The sequence below is a fragment of the Diadema setosum genome, chromosome 17, assembly GCF_964275005.1.
Source record: "Diadema setosum chromosome 17, eeDiaSeto1, whole genome shotgun sequence".
NCBI lineage: Eukaryota > Metazoa > Echinodermata > Echinoidea > Diadematoida > Diadematidae > Diadema > Diadema setosum.
This window is the reverse complement of record NC_092701.1, coordinates 6,835,308-6,856,743: the sequence shown is the minus strand read 5'-3', so window position 1 is coordinate 6,856,743 and position 21,436 is coordinate 6,835,308. Positions and strand designations below refer to the sequence as shown.

Below are 21,436 nucleotides of genomic sequence, written 5' to 3'. Positions count from 1 at the left end.
TATTTCATTATCGATCGGAGCCGAATGTTACTGCTGTCCACTTCCGAAAGTGAAATGAATCATCTGACAATTATTTTATCATCGCATGGAGCCGAATGTTACTGTTTTTCATTTTTGAACGTCAAGGCAGACATCAGACATTTTGGACCATGAAACGTATAGCTGAATGTTACTGATATTTATTTCGAAATGTACCGTAGCAAATATCCAATATTTTTTTATCATCGTATGGGGCAGAATGTTACTGCTGTTCACTTCCAAACATGCCAAACGTAAAAGCAATCATTCGACATGATTAGCATCTTCCGGAGCTGAATGCTATTGACATTTACTTTCGAACGTAAAAGCACACATCTGGCATTTATTTTATCAGCGTACGGAGTTGAATATTATTGTTATTCACTTCAGAACATCAAAGCAAACATTCGACATTTATTTTAGCATCTTCCGGAGCTAAATGTTATTGCAATTTACTTTCGAACGTAAAAGCAAACATCCAGCATTCATTTCATCATTGTCAGGAGTTGAATATTATTGTTACTCTTTTCCGAACGTCAAAGCAAACATCAAACATTAATTTTACCATTAAACGCAGCTGAATGTTACTGTTATTCATTTCGAAATTTAAAAGCAAACATCAGACAGTTGTTTTAGCATCATATGGACATGATGGAGTAGAATATTACTGCTATTTTCTTCCGAACATAAAAACGATCATCTGACATCTATTTTAGCATCTTCCGGAGCCGAATGCTATTGCTATTTACTTTCGAAAGTATAAGGAAACATCCGACATTTATTTAACCATCGTACGGAGTTGAATGTTATTGTTTTTCATTTCCGAACGTCATAGCAAAAATTCGACATTTATTTCAGCGTCTTCCGGAGCCGAATGTTATCCTTATTCATTTCCGAACGCAAAATCAAATATCTAACATTAGTTTTAGCATCATACGGGGCTGAGTCTTATCATTATTCATTTCCAAAAGTATGAGCAAACATCCGACATTTATTTTAGTATCGTACCGAGTCGAATATTGCCGTCATTCATTTCCACAATTAAACGCAAACCCCTGACATTTATTTTAGCATCTTACGTAGCCGATTGTTACCGCTGTTCATTTTCAAAAGTAAAGGCAAACATCCGATTTTTTTTTTATTTCTGAAATTTTGATTTCATTTCCGATTTTCACTCAATTCATTCATATAAAAGTTGATTCAATTCAAATTGACAAGCATGCAAACAATCAGTAGGCACTATAACAGACACCATGTTGAACATCGATAAACGTCGAACATCGATGAACATCGGATAAGTCGAAGAAAATTCGACGTACGCGTACCTCGAAATTCGCGTACGTCGAACCATTTTCTTCAGTCCCGACGAATTCGAGGTATCCGAGTTTGACTGTACATCAAGTTTTTATCTGAGCATATGGGTGTTGCAGCACTCTCAAGCTTCATGCACTGTATGCAGCAACATCTTTGAGTGGTCATATACATACATGTAGTTATGCTTGATATATTAATTTGAGGATGTTATTCTTTCTCTTGTATATGTTCCGTCCGCACTCTATAGATGTAAATGTACGATGTAAGAACTGATATAATAATGAACTTGAATTACACATATTCTTGAATCTTGATTCCATCTCCATTTGCCATTGGATATGTATTGATTTATGGAGCTCTTCCACAATTGCTATCCTTCCCATTGTCATTACTCATCTCTGAATAATTCAAATTTGATATTCTATTGAGGACCTATGTTTCTTCGATTACATAATGTACCTCTTCAATATATTGCTGCAAAAGGCATAATAAAACATGACCATTATTATATATTTAAAATGAAGCTTGAAATTCTGATAGTGTTGATATTCATGTATTTTTAGGAGTTTATCAGTTTCGAAGAGTGCATGCAGGATGAGTTTATGTCTTTATATGATCAGGTGCAGCTATCATAGAATCTGTTGAGCAGGAAAGAGAAAGATGGAAAATGAGGAATTATGAGTGAATTCGCATGCGAGCCAAATGACAATAATGACACTGATAAAAATTGTGACAAAGTAAATGTCACAAATATGTGGAATAATAAGAAATAAAGAAATTAATATATTATTTCAGAGAAAGAAATAACAGAGTGCATGCATGAGTATGAAAGATGAGTAAATACAAGTAATTATTACTGACTGGCACGTCTTTTTCCCAAGATTTAGCGGTATCCTTCATCTTAGAACAAACATTCATAATTACAGTGTATTATGAAAGAAGTGAACCGAATTTGAATTAAAAATAATGTGAAAAAATGAAAAAGTAAGTTAATTAAGTAAAAAAAAAAACGGTAAAAAGTAAAAAAATATGAAACACAGTATACCGAATACATGTATTACCATAGATGTCCAAATGCAAAAGTGTTAAATAATAATATATCCACAAAAAAAGGGGGGGGGGGCAAAGAAATCTTTGGAACGATCAACCACAGCTATAATAACAATACATGCGTGTACTAAATGAAGATGAAAACAATGACAACACTCTTTTTAGAACAATTAAGAGAAACTGGCTTGTATTATCATCTTAATTATCACTAAATGTATTGTAATCATCACAACAATCATTACATGACAATTAATTTCAATTAATAAGGTTATTGTTGATAAGCAGGTATAGCCCTAATAGTATTTGTATGTAAACACATACGAAAATGAAATAGCGACGGTTCGTAGATACACGCGTATTGCACGTTACCTATTGTACAGGCCCTACAGCGCGGGTCTCACGAACCGGCGTAATACAACTTACGTCGGTTCGTGGGACCCGCGCTTAAGTACATAACCTATGGTGCGCGCAAGAAACGATGGATTTACGAACCGACGCAGTGAGTTTGAAGACAGAAATATCGTAAATTTTTTGAATTCACACTAAAATTACACTATGGATAGGAAGAATAACTTCCACTCTCATCACCCTGTCAAAATTTTCACACACAAGACAGGAAAAGTCATTGAAAACGTTGTCTAAAACTTGTGAGATCTTTAAACGCGATTTTCTCAGAACTGCATTTTCGCTCAAAAACGAAATAGCGTCGGTTCGTGGTAATGCCGACGAATTATAACGCATTGTATTGAGAAAAATTGAATCATTTACTTCATTAACGGTGGCATAGTCAGATCTAACAACCCCACATAATAGCGAGAGATTAATGCGAAGACAATACAGAAGAGAAGATGTCAGCTTAGTTGTATCAACCCCCTGCGGAAAGTAGTCATAGTGTGTACATTGTAGTCTAATTCAATTTAATCTAATCTAATCTGATCTTATTTTGAAGAGAATCATTGCATCATCGTACTATCAAATCGGACATCCTGTTTAATACAAGGCGGTTTGGAGTGAGTTTGATATTCTGGGAGGGGGGGGGGAGGAGGTTAGAAAACAAATCAGATCCTCTAGTCCTGCTCGTATCTGCGAGTGATCAGTTTTATGTTTGTGTTTACTTGTGCGCTGAGATATGTCAATATTGAATCAGAATAGGACACGTATAAGCCACGGTATTCCGTGCATTATTGGCACGCCTCTTTTCTGTTGACAAGCACTTCGGGTCACGTTCACTGTGAATAGAATGTCAAGTGTCGTGAAGGCGCTTATAGGCAGTCGACAAATTTACAATCTCATGTAGGATTCTCTTTGGAAGTGGGAGGGGAAGGTATTTCGGCTTGACCCCTACTTCAAGATTGGCATTCTTCCGTTGAGAGTGTTTATTTTTCGCTTTGTGCAGGATAATCAACACTTTTTCACTTTTAAATAAACTGAAAGAGGTGCAGAGGTATACCTGCTCAAGTATTTGCTTAGCCGCCTCCTTTGGCAGGATTCCTGGATTGAAGATCATTGTTGTATGGCATTAAGAAATCGTGTACAGGTTGTATCAAAATTCCTCCGAATTTGTCCATGGATGAGAAAATAAAAGTCTTCTCGGCATGGCTTAACACAATTGCGATGTATTCTATTCCCCTTTGATAGGCAAAAAGGCATTACCTGTCAGGCGTTGCTTGTCAACGCTGGGCTTATTTGATGCACTGTATCGACTATATTGTCATTAATATAGTTCATTTTGCCACATGTATTGCGATAACACTGTACCGGACATTACACTTCATATTCATCATGTCATGCCAAAGTACAAGATGACCACGGTAAAAAAAAGAGAGATAATAATGTATAGATAAAATAAAAATACAATATCTCAAACCAACAATGAACGAGTGTGAACCCACAATCAAAAGTTTTACAATCAACCGTAATATTCCAACTCTTCATTAGGTACGCCAAGCTATTGATAGTGACTTCTAGATATCTCCGGAATTTCGTTTGTTGTTGTTGTTGTTGTCGTCGTTGTCGTCTTCGTTGTTATTGTTTATTGTTTATTTGTTATTTGTTATTGTTTTTATAGTTTTCAAGAGGGCTTTGCGGTTCCGTCATGCAGTCCCTCGCTGTTAGTTGGTCTGAGAGAACACAACTGTAAACATGTATTGTGTTATTGAAATTACCTTCTGTTGTTGATTTTTCTTATTTCATACCCTTTTCTATATCAGACTGAAATCTTTGAGATGTTTTTTATTCACTTACATGCCGAATAAGTTATACCTTTATCTGTGGTGTATGCCACGTTGAAGAAGAGTACAATGAGCACGCACGACATTCATCAGACATTGGAAATGCTTGCATTTGGAAACGGCATCGCCATCACCAGTCTACTACCCATAAGAACAATATCAAATCTATTCCAGGTGAAAACTCACAAGCAGATTGGAAAAAGCCTTGCAATGTAAGACTTGAGAGAAACTTGTCTTCACTTGTCTGGATTTAGGTGCATCACGCCGTGCTTTACGCAACCCCATTTAGATGGAATACATTTGCAGTAGTCATAATGGTAGTCTTGTACAGAACATAAAGGGAAGAAAAAAAAAAGGAGCTGCCAAACTTGTGTTCATACCGCGACGTAAATGCAATATTTTAACAATAAATACAGATAAATCCCGTTATGATATAACGAGACAGAACGCGAGAATATTCTTTTCATTATGAAATCTCGCTAAAACAGACAAAATAAATCAGGAAAATGTGAGTGATAGATATACACTGTGTACAGATACAATTCTCTCGTGGGGCCTGCTTTATCGAAACGTATCTGTAAGCGTTATAGATGTGTAACAGGATTCGCCTATACAAGGTATGTTTTGAAATCAAAATGGAAGTTACAATCGATTGCCACCATTATACCACAGAATGTTATTATAGGAGATATTTTCATATTACCATATCTCCACATTATCACATGGTATTGTCTCCTCTTAGTTCAGTGTGACGGGATATACCAACAGGGATTTTCCCATTATACTCAATCCTTTCGAAATTCACGACCTATTCGCATATCTTATCGTCAGCACTGATCAATGATGATTTGAGTTATTGATTGCGATCTGCCAATCCCAGTATAAACGTCAGATGCTGACGGAGAACCCATACAACGTAGCGATTTTACTACAGGTAGTTTTTAAAATTATATTCGCTTTGTGCCCCCATTTCCTCTGTTGCGAAACTGCTTCATTTTCAACACTGCCCTGTAGAAACTGATTACCTCTGGTCGTCTTTGAATTGACTATGTCAATACTTGATTTAGGATTTTCCAGTCAGTAGCGAAATCTTTTTTTTTTTTTTTTGAATAAGTGTCGTTAATATAGTGAGCATGATGTATATTATAGTGCAATGGATGCGCATTCCGTATTCACAGTTAAAGTACAGAGAGAGAGAGAGAGAAGAAGAAGAAGAAGAAGAAGAAGAAGAAAAAAAAACAGTCCTTATTTACCACGCCTTGACAGTCTCCCTTTGTGGGCATCGTGCTGTTTGAGTTTTAGCCTGCTGAAATAGCGAACGGATGTCATTAACAAGTTCGATTTGAATCTAGGCTAATCCCTTGGCATTTATCTCCTCTTTTTTCGGCAAGATTGGCGTGACAGATTTTTTTTTTTTTTTTTTTTTTTTTGGGGGGGGGGAATTGTATGAGATGGATGCTTTCTTTGTTAAGCATGCAATGTATACCACTTTTTCTTGCAGGCTTATGCAAAAGCAGATAAAAGATGTGAAAAATCTTGTTAACGGGGGAGGGGGTGCCACACAGAGCATTGAACGATAGATTATGAGATATGTTTTCTCGCTAAAAGTCATTATTATAACACAGTGATCACAGATTTTCATTTTAAGTGCTCACGTGTAGGATATAATCGCCTTAAAACGCCCAGTCTCTTTAATATCCTCTCTATTGTAAAACTTAGATAGGCCCTACAACGTATTACATGCATATCCTGAATTGACAACTTAAAGTACATGAGATTTATGTGCCTAATATACTGCTTCACCCAGACGTGAAACATATTTCATCGTCTAGACACGTGCCGTGAAACAACAACAACAACAACAAACTAACAAACAAACAAACAAACATTGGTCTATGGAACAGCGAGAGTATTCCAATTAATTTCTGTTGTTATTTATCGAACACGAAACGTACACACTGCTGTCGCACAATGTGGGCGCCGTTAGGTGAACAGGTATCTCTGTGATGCATCACTGGCGCCACAGTACTAGCAGTAGATGTAGAGTTCGCGCGCGTATCGTGTGGCGCCACATACTATACATGTACTAGTATTCCACGCTATAGAGCAAACGAGCAGATCTCGACCTTCAGCATCATTCCAGATAATACTAACCTACGTTCCTGTGTCATCCCCGCTTTGATACCCCTACTTTATCCGTCATTCTCGCGTGGATCTCTCACAGAGCTGCCGTAAAGGTACGTACTGAGTATTCTGTCAGTCATTATTAAAGGGATACATTTTCCAGAAATGAATTTACTCCTGGTGACTTTAGTCATGATCATCCGCACTATTTCATGTTTACATTTCTGTCGAAAGCTTGGAAATGACATTATGTAATACGCCAAGAATAATGACAATGTATAGTCTGCACGCAAACACCATCGTTGCGTTTCTGTGTTCCTTCTTGTGTTGATGTTGCGAGCTTCTCAAATAACACGCGTAGTGAAATTTTCTAAGCTATTTGCATTTGCCGTAAATTAATTACCATTGCAAAGCTCGAAAGTGACCTTTTAGCGGACGCCACATCGGTAGCGCGTACCGAGTAAGCAATGGAGAATTGGAAAAGTATAAGTCTCTAGTATAATGTGCAGTCAGGGCGCTGAAATTCTTCTGAGGCGTGTCGTCCCGTCTTGCACATAAAACAGCCGTATTAACAGTGATGCATGCGTACGTAATCAAATGGCGGTACAAATCTCTATGCATTTGGAAATATTTGTAGTCGCGTTTGCTTGCAGCAATTATAGGGAGGATGGTTAATAACTTTCCTTTGTCTCTCAGTGAGAAAAGTCATTGCCGGAGATATTCTGTTTCTATTGATAGGGAAGGTTGGTCCAGCGTTCTGTCGAGATTATCAGGTTTACTTAAACAAAATTACAGCAATGCAAAACGCAACGAATGCTAAAAGAGAGAAGACATTATGCACGTATAGTATACTAGTAACAAGGTGTATTTTCAGTGTCAAGAACGTATCAACGTGTCACTGATATTTGCCAACCAATAAGGTGTATGATTTCTTTCATCATAATATAATAATTAAGCAGTCTGTATACACACCAAATCGCACATACACACACCATTTAGTGATAATATTAATGGTAAAAGGTAGCAGACTTTTAAGACATTGCGAGGATGGTGTAATTTTGTTTCTATTGTCACTGGTTATACAGATATATAATAAACATAATGGTAATGTATATATTTGTGCTGTCAATATTATGTCCGTGTGTGTGCGATATTGTGGTGGTATTGTGATAATATCCTAAAATGGAATTAAAACGCTTCATCTTGTTTCTAAAACATGTGCTTCCACTGCAGGATGAAGGGTTTTATGCCATTTTAGTTCTTTATCACAATCCCATGTCCGTGTGCGCGCGGTATATTTCATTAGCGTAAAGGTCAGGTCTGGAGTCTGCAATCAATAGCAATATACTACTAAAATAATAGCTCGGGGCACGTCCCTGCGATTGGACGTTCGCTTCAAAGAAAAAGAAAACACGAGAGCGAGTAGACACAGTCCAGACACCTTCAATATTTGCATACAGAGCGCAGCTGGTTGTACCGAATTTCGTATCATATTACAAAATGATTGCTTACACGTATCAATCTGTAATGTTTGTTTCATTCACCTCTGCGAGGTGCAACAATATGCGTTGCGTACTATACAAAGCACGATTAAATAATGATGGTTTGCTTTATGCGTTCACATAATCACAAACACGAAATGGTATGTATACACACTTATACACACACACACACAGATATATCCCATAGCATTTTGTTATAATAGCCACTAAAATATTTAAATCTGAACTTTTGGTGGCCCCAAAAGGATAAGTTAGTGGCCCGAAATGAAAACAAATGTACCAGTCCATTTTGAATGTTAGTTACCCGAATTGGGTGGCCCGACACGGATTTTTAGTGGCCCTGGCCACCGGGTCACCGCTGGATGTTATAATATCGTATCCAAGCATTAAACACACACTTCACAAGTACTGTCATTCGAAAGAAAGACAGTGTTGCATACACTGCCACTAAATGTTTTTGCCAAGCAAACATTAGGGAAGGAATAAACGTGATGGCAAGGGAATTGGCAAATGACGTGAAAGCTGGGGGTAAAATGGAACTGCCATATCTAATTAAGAGGGAGCGATTTGATTCGTCCTCATCTATACATCCGACATCGTGTCCCCCTCCCCCCCCCCCCCCCTCACCCTCCAGTTTAATTCTCCTCGTTATGGTTTCAGTGCAAGAGCTGCACGGATATTATTAGTAGTACCTTGTTGAGCCTTTTTGCATAGCGAATAGGATGTTTTAATTTCATCGCGGGGAATTAATCGACCCCGCCTAACAAAAAAGAGGGGGAAAATGAAAAACAATCAATTACGCTTTATACTTCCCCTAGATTGGCAAAATGCTGTGCAGGGGGAATGCATCATAATATATCTATAAATGGACGGTGTCGTGAGGTCAATACACGTATTCTTAAGACGCTTCCATCCAAGGAGATACCTTTTAATCTTTTATCTTTGTTTACGATCCTTCAACGGAAATCACCGTATGGTCTTTTCAATCTCTATTCGTCACAGCGATGCTAGATGATTCCCGTAACCGGGAATTCACCCAATTCATTCAGGAAAATGTTTCGTTATCATTGTTCTCTCCGGGAAACCCCCCCCCCCCCCACACACACACACACACATGCAAGATTTAGTGCATCATCTGTTTGGATGTAAAATATCGGCTCATTGAGGGAAATGGATTCAAGGTTGCATGCAGTTGAATTGAAATCAAGTTGTAACATCTGTAGATACGCGTGGGACAAGAGAATGTGTGCAATTAAGAGACTTTGAGATGGTGTGATGATTCACTTATGTAGAAGAATATGATTATCTTTTGTTCTGCGTTGGTTAATCATGAATGAACCAGATGATGTTCATGGAACGTTTTTGTGATATCTCCACAAGGAATCATTATCCACATATCTTTGCAATGATGCCTGGAAGTTCCCTCCTTCGCTGTTGGTGAAATCATCAATAACTTAATGAGAATACATTTCAACAGTAATGTTGAAACTGAAAGAGAGAGAGAGTGTGTGTGTTGAATAAAACTTCACCAACATGCGTTAGAGGCTTCTTTAATAATGAATCCAAATTTGAACAACAATTGCAGCTTCAATAAGTAGAACAATAATAGACGAATAAATTATGAGAAACCGTAAATCCTGAAGTATGAGAATTTAACCCTTTACATACCAAAGCTAAACAGTCACTGACGTATATAGCAGGTGATGGTTTAAGATGATTAACTCTGCATTATATAAGCCCCAGACAGTGATGCTCTTTTCTTTTTTTTTTTCTTTTTTTCTTTTTTTGGAACTGGACAGGCTACAAGGCCAACATGTATTTTCCCCCACGAATGTCTCAACCAACAACATACAAATCTAGACAAACAAAGCTAAAAAAATATAAAACGACAGCAACCGAACCTTTCCGTCGTACGTGACTGGAGATAATAGCGATCATGAGGATAACTGACATCGGGGTAAAAATAATAACAATGATAAAATTGGAAAATAGCTCGACTCATTCAGGGTCGATCATCACACAGACCGGATCAGAGACGGTGAAGATGATTACGTAACTCATTAAGTCATCCTCTTTCCCACACTACATCACTGAGCAAATTACGCCTGTGCTGCAAATTCTTCAATCACACATCTCACTGGGACTCAAGAGATAACTTTGCTGTGATCAGCTTGTGGGATAACTTTAGAAGATATTTTAGGTAGTGGATATATTCTCTTAGGTAAGTGAAAGTGGTATTGTAGGCTTTCATTGTAATAATTTTGTTCTGTATACATTCACTCTGTTTCTCTAACACATTCACTGATTGCCGTTGTTTTTTATTCTATATTGACAGTTGGAATCTTTGTGGATGGATTTCAATCTCTATTGACGTATACTTATTGGAATGTAGTTTTGAGCTTAATTGTAATCTTACTTTACATTCAATTCAATTGATAGTCAAATACATTTTCTCTGGATGTCTGCAATCACGGAAATCTGGTCTCATGTTTGGACGAGCTCTCAGAGTATCCTAAAATTGATAAAATCGTTTAAATCATATATTTAATTAATAAAAGCCAGCAAGGGAGCCTTCAATCTGCTCAGACTGAATCCATGAACCACGTTATGCGTGCAGGGGCGCGTTCAAGAGTGACTCTACCGATATAAAATGTTTCCACCTTCTCAGGGCATGAGATTTTCAGCAAGATGAGTGCAGTCACACAAACATCATTATAGTTAATCATGTTCCACAGATTGCACCGGGTGCCCATGCACATAGCAGCTGGCGCCATCGCTTTCGGAGATGGGTTTCTATCATTCATCGTGCTATATACGACAGGAAGCGAAGTCGTGTTTCATTCCACGTCCACTTCTGTGTTTCAATAAATAATTGTTGTCCGCGCATGCACTAATGGACATGAGACAAAAGCATTCATCTATTTTTCCATCATATTACAATGACTTCGTTTTTGTGCGCTCGAGAGCTTCCTTTCTGTAAATGAGGTAAAGACAAAACCCCATGAGTATTGTTATGAGCATGTATATTTCGGCTTCTCATATTAATCGACTTTGCAAAGTAAACACAAAGACATTAATTTTTGCTTTTGTTGTTGTTGTGGAGTTGCTTTTGCTCGTGTGCGTTGGTGTGTGTGTGTGTGTGTGTGTGTGTGTTTTGCAGGTACGCCTTCCATGGGATGTGGTTGCTGTTCCTTTTTCGCCAAAAAAAAAAAAAAAAAAAAAAATCACCTGTTACCACGTTACCACAGTGTGAGATGGAGTATAGTGATCTAAGCAAAAGATATATTTTCGGGTATTCTGTCATCTTTCGGCTTGATTTGTTTTAAGTCAGCTCTTGTTTTTTATAAGTCCTATATACTACATTTTCTTGCTGGATTTCCCCTTCTATTTAAAATCTACAATGGCGCTTCGAAATCATACCCATTTCTCCTTGTACATTCAATTCAATTCAATTAAATTCAATTTTATTTTCATTCCCATAAAATAAACAGAGAAAATTATTTACAATGCATTAACAGCACATATTTATAACAATTTCAAAAACGTAAATTATAACTAAATACAAGTGATGATGAGTAACAACATAATTGCATTTTTCAAGGTATATACATTTGCATAGTACAAGGATGGGAATGGAAGTGATGGTCTCACAAAAAAAGCAAAGTTTGTACGATATGGGACCCCTAGAAATACATAAGGGCACGAATAATGACTAAATGAAACTTCAAACAGATATATGAAACAAAATCAAAGAAACCAATGTCAACTGACATAAAATCATATTAGAAAGGAAAGAAAAAATAAAGGAAAAACAAGAAAACAAGACAAAAAAGAAAGAATTGTTTTATCCCAGCATCAATGATCATCTTGCGTCATAGAATTTTCTCCTCTTAGAGTTAGGTCTTTTAGAGTGTTTTGTAGTATTGGTTTTTTAACGTAACCATAGTGCATAATTTGTAAATCTTAACCACAACAAAGTTTGTTCAAATTACGATTTAAATATATCTTTATCTCACAAGGAAGTAGCACTTGCATTCCTCGCATCTAAAGCTGCTTACACAGTAGATGAGATGTAGATCAAACGTATACAGGCGTGACAAAAAAGAATCTGAGAAATGAAAGGTATATTATTTGCTTTTGGTCGTTTACAAAGCTGGACATAGGCTGCCTATGGCTGCTCTTTGTCAAATATTTGGTGAAACTAACCACGCAGTAGAATTGGCGCCGCACACTTGTTGTCATGTTTTAAGTGAAAAAATGAAACAAAACAACAACACACCAGTATTCTCTATGCTGTATTGCTGTTAGGATATTGTGGTAAATATGCATTGATTTGATGCGCTTGTATAGCAAGCGCATCACTCAATCAATATTTTTTGAACCTATTGTTGAAGAAGAAATTGTTGATATCGTCAAGAATCTAAACGATAAAAAAAGTTCAGGATATGATGGAATTACAAATTTTCTTTTAAAAGATGTTTTGAATCAAATCATTTCTCCTTTAACATACATTTTTAATCAATCTCTAGTTAATGGTAAAGTCCCCAATAAAATGAAAGTTGCAAAAGTTGTCCCTATCTTTAAGAAGGGACAGAAAGATTTGGTGAATAATTACCGACCAATTTCTCTATTGACTTCGATCTCTAAAATCCTTGAAAGGTTAGTTTACACGCGATTATTGAAATTTCTCACAAATCATAATATTTTATCAGATTCTCAGTTTGGTTTCAGAAAACATTATAATACAACCCATGCTTTACTCACTTTTATAGACAAGGTAGCTCATGCTATAGATAATTTTGAGCATACAATTGGAGTTTTTCTTGATTTCTCTAAAGCTTTTGATACGATAGATCACGAAATTTTATTTTCTAAACTGTATCATTATGGAATTCGCGGGCCACCTCTCGAATGGTTTAAGAGTTACTTAACTGATAGAAAGCAATTTGTTAACATTAACGGCTATGATTCGCAGTTAAAACTTATTTCATGTGGAGTCCCACAGGGCTCCCTCTTGGGCCCACTTTTATTTATTTTATACATAAATGACCTTCAAAAATCATCGCCAATTTTATCATTTATTTGTTTTGCTGATGACACAAGTTTGTTTTGTTCTCATCGAGACCCTAATACATTAATTGATATGATGAATACTGAGCTTAGGTCTGTGCAATCCTGGATTTATGCCAACAAATTATCCCTGAATATAGAAAAAACTTATTATATGGTATTCAGTAATTCTTTGAATGTTGTCCCACATGAGATCAAAATAAATGATATATGTTTAACGCAGGTCAATAACGCAAAGTTTTTAGGGCTTTGGATTGACCGAGAATTATCCTGGAAAACTCATATTAATTTTGTAAGTAAAATTTTGTCCAGAAATATTGGAATTTTAAACAAGCTTAAACATTTGTTCCATGTTTATATTTTGCAGAGTATATATTCTTCTTTAATATCTCCACACTTTAATTATGGAATTTTGGCGTGGGGAAATGCAATCAATTTACTATTAGATTCCCTTCTTCGTATTCAAAAGCGTGCAATAAGAATTATAAACCACGCCGGATATTTTGCTCATACCAACTGTTTTTTTCATCAAAACAGAATTCTGAAAATTCCAGACCTATTTCATTATAATCTTGGAATTTTCATGTATAAACTAACAACTAATGAGTTACCATCCGTTTTTATTCACATGTTCAAAAGAAATCGCTCTATTCATTGCTACCCCACTCGTCAGAGTCACGCTTATCACCTTCCCCGTACTCGCACTATTTTTGCAAAGAAAACAATTATGTTTACTGGACCCAGATACTGGAATGACCTCCCTCAAGATATTACTTCTTCCTTATCCTTATTCACCTTCAAACGCAAACTAAAACGGCTATTACTTAGTGGATACACACTACCCGGCTCTTAGCAACATTTTTTTTTTTTTTTTTAATACCCCCAGTCTTTTGTCTTTGTCTGCAGCTCCAAGTTATTTGACGATACCGTTATAGCACTTTTTGTGTGAGTGTGTGTGTGTAAACACGGCGAAATATGTACAGTCTCGTTTAAGCGATACTAAAGTATTCATGTGGTTCGATAGTTCGTTTTTAATACTGATTTTGCACTGGTACAATTTAAGTTGGTCGAGATAAACATGTCCGTTCTCCGTATAATTTCACGCCTATAAACTCGGGAACCTACAGTTTTTACAAGCATCTTTGCTTTTATGTAGGCCCCATCATATTTCTGACATTTATTTGTGATATCCTCAGATGAAAATGACCATTTATATTTGTGTGTAATGTTTGTTTGTCTTTTTTTTTCTTCAAACATAAGATATGGTTGTATTATTATGTTTTGTACTTTTGTTTTATTGTCAATCATTTTGTAATCCCATCACTGAGAAATGGAAATATGAAATAAACTTGAAACTTGAAACTTGAAACTTGAAACTTGAAACAAAAGAAAGTCATTTAAGATTCTGCAAGATATACGTAGTTGATGCTATAACTCGAATAACATTAAGTGCATAGGCCTACTGGAAAATTAGAAAATCCTCCTGTATTTGACAACCCATATAATTATGATAAAAATTGCTTGGAATGTCACGTTGAAGTAAAAAGGAAAAAATACAATTCTTGTCAAAAACGAAATGAATAATAAAGGTCACTTTATTCGAATCCATTAATTCTTCAACCTTGCAAGAATTTCAGTATGCAGAAATTGTAATGGTACTCTGTATTGTGACCGTTTGACCCAACATTAACATCACACCATCACACACAAACAGACACATGCACACACACACACAGACACAGACACATACACACACACACACACACACACACGCACACACACACACACAAATATATTAGAAAACTTGACTCAGTATATGGCCATAATATAAATGGCCGTATCCCTGCCCAGTCCATTTATTATGTCGGTGCCATTTTGACCGATGCGTGTTATTTGGATACCGGTAATTGCGTGTGGCGCCCACTTAGCAAACAGGTGGTAGAACGTTTGGAATGTATTCTGTGTTGTCCTTATGATGCCAGGTAGATGGGTTCCTGCAATATATAGGACCATGTGGGTCATCTTCCGTATGTCTGAGCCAGAACAGGTGCATAATACAAATACATTAATGCATCTAAAAGAGAAAATACATTACTATATCATTTTGGGCAATCTGGAAACCAATAGGCAAAATCTATCGGACGAAAGAATAATATAAGTCCAACATAATGTGCGTTTCTCCTTATAGTTGTGGGGTCGTGTTATGTCGTGAGGTAATTCTTATGATACCGTAGGTCAATTATCTTTCTCTTGACTCTGAAAACATATATGATAACTGGGAACGAACAATGGTATGTGCAATAGGCTAGACAAATACATATAACCACAGCACATAAAAAATACAAGTAACGGCCCAACTAAGTAGGGGATGTCGCATCTAGGTACAGAGATACTTCAAAGCTTCGGTCAAGACATCTGTCTGATTATTTAGCAATTGGTGACTCAACGCTTGCAAACAATATCTTTTATCTGAATATATAAGGAAGAAGAAATGAAAGAAAATAGAAAAAATAGGATGATATGAAATTTATGGAGTAGAGAGAAGAGGGTAAACAGATTGATGTAGCAAGGAAGAGGAGGAGAAGAAAATTTGATGTGTGATGATGATGATGATGATGATGATGATGATGGTGGTGGTGATGATGATGATGATGAAGAAAGAAGAAGTGATAGAAAAAATGGAAGTTAAGAAATCGAGGGGGCAAAAAAACCCCTGAAATATGGTCTCATCCATGCGTGCAGAGGATCCAAACATGTAGGGTGCCAATGACTAGCGAAGCTATACGAGCAGATTCTACGAGATCGGGATGATTAAAGAGGGGCCTCCACGCAGTGGCATTGAGTGACACTGTGAGGTTAACTCATCACACCCAGTACGAGGATACACTCTCACTATTTGCACTACAGTCAATACAATAGGAGAGATCGTAATCAAACTTTGCGCATGAGCAGAAAGGCAAGGACACTGCATCTTATGCGGCATAGACAGTCATGGCTGCAATATCATTACGCCAATACACGATGGTGCATGCAAAAGACACTATAGAGCAGAGCAATTTGTGTCATGGTGTGACCGGTGTACGAACATTCACACGCAATGCCTTTCTTTCAGTGGTCAGATGAAGCTTTAGAAATACTCATACTATTTTACTACCGCTACTCCTTTATGGTCTATGACGCCTAAAATCCACATTATCTTTATATAAGATATACTGAGAATAGTAGTAACAATGATGACGGTAATACTATCAACAATAATAATCAAGATGATGATGGTGAGGATGATTATAATAGTAGTAGTAGCAGTAGTAGTAATAATAATTATAGCAATAATGATAAAATAATAGTAATGATGATACTGGTAATAATAATGATAATCACAAGGATTTGAAATGTTACCATCACTATTATTATCATCATCATTATTATAGGCCCTATAGTTATTATCATCATAATCATCATTACCATAAACATAATCACAGTAAATCGGACATAAAACCTGCTCCTGTATTGCTTCTCAAGAGGAATAACTATATAAAGATAATGATTTTTTTTAGGAGGAAAATGTTGCAATGTTGGGATCTTGGATAATGTGAAACATGTCCCAGCATTTTTTTTTTCTTGGAGTTTGACATAGCTATCCAGGCAGGAGCATAAACATTGTAAGAAATTACCCATCTATCCATACACATTTATACACCTCGGTTGTTGTCACTGAAGAGGAATTTCATACACATTATTCGAACCCTCAATACCGCAATATTGAAGGAAAATAGTTTGGACATTAACTCTAATATTGAACATGCAACAAGCATAAATAAATCGATGTGAAAAATATAAGAAGGTCACAAAACAGTGAGACATATCTTGCCAAGCGAACGAGCTTTTATGTTGACACCACTCCCACAGTTATGCAAAGAAAGAAAGAAAGGAATATTGTGTAGACATCCTTTTGATTTTTAGGCGATATCAATATGTAGGATGATAAATTGAAAAACAAATAGGCAAATAGGTCAATATTGTTTTAAATCTCACCGAGATTTTTGTATAGGAGAGCTTGACCGCATATAAACATGGCTGTATAGAGTCGCCATCAGTCCATGGTTTAAGGTCGGGAATGCAATTACAACCTTACCCACGTTAATCATTAACCTTGTTCTTGTTTTCAATTTGCTATATACCTTTGCTCTATAGGAATGCTTATGCATAGATCATTATAGTCAAGTATAACCAGATACATGTCTTTTGCAAGATATATTTTCCATGGTTTGTCCAATTCGAATTAAAGATTACATTTGTGTTTGATAGATCAATACGTTATGTTTTATGTGAACAAATACAAAGAAAGACCCCGCTTTGAATTCATACTCGGAAACACAAATTCAGTCCTTCGAAATCTACAAACGATACAAAATTTTTATCAATGCTTTTTATTCTCCATCTCATGTAAAAACGCCAAATGTCTCATCAATTAAGAATGTCAGGGGTTTTTTTTTCTTTAGTCATAATGTGGAGCTTTTGCTATCTTTGAATCCAAAACCTGCATTGCGAGATGCTGGCGAATCGTAATTTGTAATTATGAAAAACTCACGAATATCTTCACATTTGACTTCAATAGTGGACGTTATTGAATAATTGTGACGACGTCCTTCACTTGTTTTCCTAAATTCCCCTTCACTTGATGGTTTTCTGATGCTGCCGATTTTGAAACGATGGATTGGATAACATGGAGTTATTTGAATTTGATTCTTGATTACTGAAAAAGTGTAAAACTAAGTAGCATTTTCTTGATATTTGCTTGGAGTGTCAAGCGAGTTTAGCTGCAAAGTATATGATCCAACTGGCCTGGGTGAAACTGAACTTCTGGAAAGTATGAAAATACAAGGCCGTATCTTACAACGCCTTGAAGAACTCTTCGGGCGTTTTTATCAATCGTTGGCGTACTTCGGAGAGTGAGAAAAAAATACATTACGTTTTTAAACTTTTTTTTCTTTTTAATGTTCAAAAACACTTATTTATGTTACCATAATAATATGTAAAGGTGAATTTTCTCAGTGCTTATATACGCTGCTTGAAGTTGAAGAGATAAAAAACAATACCAGGCATATTGCATGGCGCACCTTACTAAACCATATACGATGAGCGAATGGAAAATAATGTACACAATCGCCCACGTCCCTAAATAAAATGGAAGATGTCCCGATGTTCGAACCAGATAAAGTTCAACACCTCGATGATCTGTTGGATATTTATGTCATGAATAAACGGACGACCACTTTATGATTCTTATCACGTATTTGTTCAGACCTGTGAGACGATTTTTTGGTTTTCTTATGCGAGTTCTCTCGCTATACGAGCAACGCAGAGTGATCTGTTTGCTTGGCGTAAACTTTGTGGTCCTAATAGCATCCACAGAATGAGATCTAGGGTCCCTCTTCGCATTGACACGAGATATTGTGCACGTGAACATCGGTACAGTATTTAAAGACATGCCACTTCATGTATGGGAACAGTCGCATATTGGTTGAAGGAGCGAATTCGAAGGGGAACAGCGGACTGTGAGGTAAGTGGCACGGGGAAGTTAGGCGGTGTCGGGCAGGTGTGTGTTTCGCAGGGATATGGATAACGACGCAGGCAGAACCAATTCTTTCTAAACTATCTAGCCAGATTTATAACAAAGCTAATGGCGACATATTTGGTTTTCTTGGGTTTATTAGATATATTTGTTTGAAATCTGAAATTATCATATGTGTTGATATCGCAGATCATGGTTAATAACTTGCTTTAGATTATAAGGCAACCATAACATACATTAATCTGTTACAAAAGATTGAATATGTGCTGTGTATAGAATGGGCTGGTGTCAGTAAAGTAGAAGAAACAATAATATTGCACCAGAGGTCACCCAAATTTCCAAGATGACGCGCCAACTTCAGATGAAGAAAAAGAAATCGTCATCTGCATTTCTCTAACTCTTTTTTTGGTCGTGCACTGCCATGGCCTGTAGACACCACTCAGCATGTGTTTGGCAAATCATGTTTGTTCATCATCGTTCATGTACTCGTTCATATTTGTGCGTCTCTGGATGCCTGAATGTGCATAAAGTATGCTGAGAAATATGTTTGCCGGAAGTATAATAGATATTATGGCTATAAGGATTAAACGTGCGCACACAGCATAACCTATTATTGCAAGTCAATTGTAAACTTCTTCGAGGTTTAATGCATTCTGAGCTTGAAATACCTCGCAAATCTAAAGAAACAAGAATCAAAAGAAAGTACAATAAGTGTATCACAACATGCACTGTATAAAACGTTAGGTGGATATGTGTGTGCGTTTCCGTGCGTGTGTGTGTGTGTGTGTGTGTGTGTGTGTGTGTGTGTGTGTATGTGCGTGCATATAAAAGTGTGCATTGTGTGTTGCAGAGTACTGTATTGTTAGACACCTTGACAGACGGTGAACAATCGCACTCTGCAGGGGGCGGGAAAATCTGACAGAAATCATCTTGTCAAAGAAGGAAAAAAAAGTAATTCTGACTTGCCAATTTCCACACTCGAAGTACAAAGAACCGAGCAGCGAAAATCAAAAGCGCATTGAGTGACGGCAGCTCCGTGCATCTCAAAAGGCATGCAAGTCAATTATCCCGTAAAGAATAGTTTGTACATTTCAGCCTGTTCTCATCTTCACTGAGGTCAGACAAACATACCGAATGTAAGTCGTATCGATTGTAAATGGCAGTTGACAACGCAACTGTGTTTGATCTCCCGAAGACGTGAAAGATAAACATATCAGGTCTGGGAAAGATAGGATTAAAGCCCAAAAGATTAGATTTGCGCCAAACTTTGCTTTCCTATACAAAATCATGAGAAATACGACCCACTAAGGATCTACAGTATGCAACTTGATACTGTTTGTCACCTCCTATCATCTTGATTATCTAATTATTATATAAAAAATGTATATATAAATCAATGTGATCTGAAGGAGCATTATGTCGCTATCAGTCAGAACTGCGAAAGAGTAAAGTTCTTTGAAGCACAAATACCATGTATGCTAAAAAAGTAAAAGCAACTCTCTGTTTTGATAGCGTTCCTTTATTCACCTGATTATGTAAAACATGAAGATTAAATGACATATATATATATATATATATATATATATAGAGGCCTACATATTGATTAACTCGAAATCTTAGTCACCTTTCACATTTGATTTCATGCAAACCTTTTAATATTCGTCCATACTCAGAGGGGAGGCGTTTATTATTATTATCATTATTATTATTATTATTATTATTATTATTATTATTATTATTATTATTATTATTATTATTATCATTATTACCATGATCACTATAATTATTATTTCTCTAGGTGTATGGGTTACCACTGGGTAACTATCAAATGACTATCAAGTAATGTGACCATACAGATGAAAAATATTTCACCAAGTGAACTTGATAGCAAAAGTTGATAGCAAAAGAATAAAGATGCGAGAGACTGCATGCGTTTCGATAAGATTATTTAAAGTGAGTTGAGTCGTTGAAAGGCGAAACAATTATGATTTTTATCACTTTTTTGCTGATTTCATACAAAACGGCTCAGACAGCACCTGATATGTCACTTGTATGTGCCAGAAGATGACAAAGTGAAATGACGAAGGATATCTCATCACTTACTGCGAAAAGTATATAGTATAAAATCATATAACATGCTCATAGTTGAAATTATAGATTCAGACATGGCTGGAATATTCAATTTCTGTCACCAAGGCATGTATAATTTCACCAGTGGCTCGAAACAATCCCACAGATTGTTATCATATTTCATAGTCAATTAATTTCACGAATCTGAAAAATTAAAACTGGTTAACTTCTTAGGTATAGAAACGCTTACAGAGCGAGTTATAGTTGCAGTCCTGCATAATTTCTTAGGTAATTATTTTTTTTTTCAAAATTGGTAATACAATATATTTTTGTAATGGAATTAGTTTACACGTTTAGCTTTTTTCCCTTTGATTCATGTACATTGTAATCTATATATTGATATTTCTATAGGGTATTACTGAAAAGAATTTTGATTCATGCATGAAATAATGTTGGAGAAAATAACTAAATCAAACAAAGCA

At 36.3% G+C, this 21,436-nt stretch overlaps 1 protein-coding gene across 1 annotated transcript in view; it reads left to right on the top strand.

Moving 5' to 3' along the window:
* Window positions 1-6,784: 6,784 nt before the first annotated feature.
* The window catches only part of LOC140240978 (uncharacterized), a 32,185-nt gene continuing 17,533 nt past the window's right edge, over window positions 6,785-21,436 (top strand). The window contains exon 1 of the mRNA XM_072320753.1: window positions 6,785-6,850. The gene's annotated coding sequence lies outside the window, so the exon portion shown is untranslated. The remainder of the gene's footprint in view (window positions 6,851-21,436) is intronic.